A 4,813-nucleotide genomic window follows, 5' to 3' on the forward strand; every position below is an offset into this window, starting at 1 on the left:
CTACTTATAGTGCTTTTCTAGACACTCAAAGCACTTTACATAGTATGGGGGAAATCTCCTCAACCACCACTAGCATCCACCTGGATGATGCGACAGCAGCCAAAGTGCACCAGAACTCGCACCACACACCAGATATTAGTGGAGAGACTGATGTAGCCAATTCAGAGATGGGGATTATCTTGGCAAATGGGGGGATATTGCCAGGACACCGGAGTTATACCCCTTTTAAGAGAAGTGTCCTGGTATGTTTAATGACCACAGAGAGTCAGAACCTCGGTTTAATGTCTCATCTGAAAGATGGTGCTATTTTTGTCATTATACTGAGGTATTAGGCCCCACACAGACCACAGGCTGAGCGCCCCCTACTGGCCTCACTAATACCAATACTTTTAACTTTTCGTCTCTGCGTTGGGGGTTGGACATTTGGCACAGGTAGCTATGTTAACCTTGTATCTCCAATGCAAAACTAAAAAAGCAAACATAAGGCACCAAATATGTCTCAGCCAATTGATATTTAGGGAAACAATGTGTAAATTTGAGTAAAATCTTCCAGTTTCTCATCTTGAAGTGCATCTTTCTGCGGTGGGAAATCAGTAGGACCAAGAGTCTAATCCCACAATCCACTGCTATGCTGCATCAACAGGAAGTGTTGTTTTCTTAGCAATGTGCATACATACTAAATCTCTACACATTAATAAATCCCATTATATGTCTTATCTGAAGCCACTTAAGCTTTTTATTTCCTGTACGTGTTCCTGCTTGTTGGGGAAATCGAACTCGTGGGATGGTGAAATCCAGTTCTCAGAAAAGTGTGAGCTCAGAAACGTGCCCAGGCCACACCAGTGCCTGGAATTTCACTTCAGTATCTAATGGTAAAATATACTGAACTTTAGTGTGACCCAAGGAATCAGCATTAGAGTGAAACGCATGGTCTGTGATTAATTGCTCACTCTGAGAGAAGAAAAGAAAAGAAAAGTGAGAGAAAAAGAGAGAGAGAGGCGTGAGATATGATATAAGATAACATGTTATATGACACGCTGCTGAAGTTTATCACAGAGGGGTGATTGTATATGCATGAACAGAACCACATGTCAAATAATACTAGCACAATAAAGAAAGTAATTAATACATAAATGAACAAAAATAAATGGAAAACCTTGGAAAATATGTGCAACTGCTTGTGAGTGGTTGATAATAATGAGTAAGGAGCAAAAAAAAAGTAAGAAATAATGAAAGAAAAGTAAGGGAAAATTGATTATTTTTTTAAAAGGCAGAAAAACCGAAAGAAGGGTGATGTCTTTTGTCTCTAGTCCATAGTTTTAATAGAAAAAAAGAATACAAAAAACGGTGTACTATTATTTTTTTTTTATATGAAGTGTTACTGTATATGTCACTCCTACAAAGACACATAGTATTCATGTAAATGAGCTAATTTCTTTGATATTTTTTTGCAAATATTTTATAATGAAGGGTTCTTGTGAAACGAGATATATATATATATATATATATATATATATATATATATATATATATATATATATTACATTTATTTTCTTCATTAACCCCTTAAACTGTGTGTCTCACTCACACATGGAAGCACAGACGATGTCATAGTGGACCTGCGTGATGTGCCAGTAGAACATGTCGATCAGTTTAGACCACGCCCACTTCACCTCTGCCCCAAAGGACTCTGGGAAAGTCTCCACCAGCACTTCTAGAATGGCTCTGATCAGGATCTGAGAGAAAAGCAGGGCTTATCAAGGAGGATTAATGAAGTCAATTGAATAGTAACAATAACAGTGTTTTATTAATCAGGGCTGTACAATCTGACCTACAAGGAGACAATATATAATGGAATAAAAGTCTCTGTGTCACGCTGTAATAGGAAAACAGTCAGTAACGGTGTGGTGTGATGAAGCAGTTACTGTTACCACCCTGTAGCACGGCCCCGAGTGTTATTCCTCTCATACAACAGAAATTTACCACATACTACTTTAACCTGTGTCACTGTAAATGAGCTGTTACTACAGAAATGATAACATATTAGAACGATCGCATTAATATAAACCTGCGCTACAACTCTTTCTGACCAATCAGAATCCAGAATTCAACAAAGCTTTGATGTAAATGAGTATAAACCATGCTGGCGTTTACAGTATGTTCTCATTAGTGTTTATCGTGGGAACAAACAAACATTTTCGACAAAAACAGACATTTGAATAGCTATTTCCGACCTGAAATTAGCTTGAAGTTTGCGATTGTGAGCGAGTGTGTTCTTCTGCATTGGGTTGCTTTACTCCTGGTACGGATTGTGTTTTAGCAGCGCTATGCAAATTATTATTTTTTTTTTATTATACTTTGAACAAACACCACTGCTCACTTTGAAGTACGCCGCTTTTAGGTTGTGTCCGAGTGCATATGATTTAGCCATCAACGAGATCATGGACACCAGCTTCTCAACGTCTTGGACATTCGTCATCAGCGTGTCGAGTCCGGTCATCACCCGCAGTATGTGTTTCTTCAGCAGGCCGCTTGCCTGAATCTCCTCCACATCCTTCATGTTCTGGAAATTACTGAAGTACTGCTTTGACAATGGGAAGCATGTGAACACCCTGGAATAAATCATTTTCAAAAACAATCAAATAAGTAAAAATGTCAACAACAAAAACAAACAAACAAAAAAAACCTGCTCTTTTGTTATTCTAAATTATTCAGAAACAGCGGAGAGAACGCAGAATGAAGACTTTTAGTGAAGCTCATTCTAAAGTCATGGTCTAAATTATGAGCTGAGGTTAAAACACAGGGTGTTACTCCTCATCAAATTCCATCCGTTCATCCATCCATCCATCCATCCATTTTCCATACCGCTCAAAATATCAAATGAAAGCAGGAACACCCACTGAACCATGGTGTTCGAGAACCCCCAATACGATGAGGAGACACGAGAGTACCTGATGAATGCCTTGACTCCTACCACTTCTTTGCAGTTATACACCTCTGCCCAGGATTTCCGGATCATTCTTTTTTCTTCATCTGTGAGCGTGTACAGTATTTCTCTCTGATCTCCCTGCATGGTCTTTTTTTCAGATCAATACAGCAAAGGTTCTCAGCTTCCTCTTCTCTCTCTTTTTCTCTCTCTCATTTTCTCACAGTATTCTTAATTTTATACACCACAACACTTAACCCTCCCCTCTACACCTCTGTTCCTCTGTTCTGCATATTTATTTCCCACTCACTCAGCAGTATTGACAGTGACATCGTTGTGCAAGTATTAATGCTCTGGAGGAGTTTTATTCACAAATGGAAATGGAAATGATGCCTTCTGAGCATTTGGAAAAAGCACTTTGAATAAAGTGCAGCATAGCAGTTCTGAAAAAAGTCACATCGCACCATTTATCTAAACAGGATTAATCTAAACAGGGTTCCAATGCCTTCAGAGTGTTAAAAAGGCACTTAAGTAAAGCTGAGCATGTCTCACTTCCATCTGAATAGGATTCTGAGGATTTTGGAGCATTGGAATGGTTCTTTGGGCAATGCAGAGCATGGCAGCTGGGAAAAAAGCCAGGCTCACCTTACATTTTCATCCAAACAGGTTTTGGAAGCCTGCAGAATGTCGGGAAGGCAATTTGGATGAAGCGCAGCACAGCAGTTTGGAACAAAAAGTCAAGGCTTGCTTATACTCCCATCCAAATAGGATTCCGATGTCTTCTGAGTGTCGGAATGGCACTTAATGTGCCTTAAGATAATGTGGGCAGTGGCAGTTTGGATAAAAGTCAAGATTCAGTTAATACTTCCAGTCGTATATGATTCCGACACCTTCAGAGCATCAGAAAGCACTTTGGATAAAGTGGTACATAACAGTTCCAAAAGAACATCAAGGTTCAATGATACTTTCATCCAAACGGGATTCGGACACCTTCGGAGCATCAGAAAGGCGTTTTGGATAAAGCAGACAGTGAAAGTTCTTATGGTCTTACAGTAACTACTCCACCAAACAAATGCACCTTAAATACATTTAGAGATTTGATGGTACAAAAATTGCAATTCTGTAAAACTTTTATTTCTCAACCAGATGCCTTCATTCCTCCAGGTTCTCAGTTACTGATCGGAAGGTCAGGGGTTCAAGCCCCAACACTGCCAAGCTGCCACTGGTGGGCCCTTGAGCAAGGCCCTTAACCCTCTCTCTTCCAGGGGGCGCTGTATCATGTCTGACCCTGCACTCTGACCCCAACTTCCTGACATGCTGGGATATGCGGAGAAAAGAATTTCACTGCGCTGTAATGTATACTCATTATCATTATCATACTCCCGATCCAAAAGAGTTAATTTTTTAGGTCTTGGGTCAGAAAAAAACTCTTCAGACTGTTTCTTTGAGCCTGTTTATCTACAGCATGCTGAATAGAACACTGTCTCGGATTTTACTATACAGTTCTCGGGCTTGAAAACATTTCAAGTATCTCTCAGTGGATGAAAAACCAGCCTCTGCATTTCAGTGATGGAACTTTAATAAGAACTTGCTACACATTTATTACACGTGTTCATTTGATGCCTTCGAACAAACTAATCCCGTAATGAAACCATGACTCTAGCTGTGTGGACGAGGGTTCTCGGCAGTGTTGGGATGTAAAGTACACTGTCATAAAATTCATACAAATAAGCTAAAAGAGAGAGATAACTACTGTGTGTGTTCACTTTGGAGTAATACTGAAACATGGGCTTCATTTAATAAGCTGCACTTGACTAACAAGCATTTTATGTCTTGTAAGATTAAATCAGCTGTATGCATACATGTACTGTATGCATAACATGTGAT

Source organism: Ictalurus furcatus, chromosome 12 (genome assembly GCF_023375685.1).
Source record: "Ictalurus furcatus strain D&B chromosome 12, Billie_1.0, whole genome shotgun sequence".
NCBI lineage: Eukaryota > Metazoa > Chordata > Actinopteri > Siluriformes > Ictaluridae > Ictalurus > Ictalurus furcatus.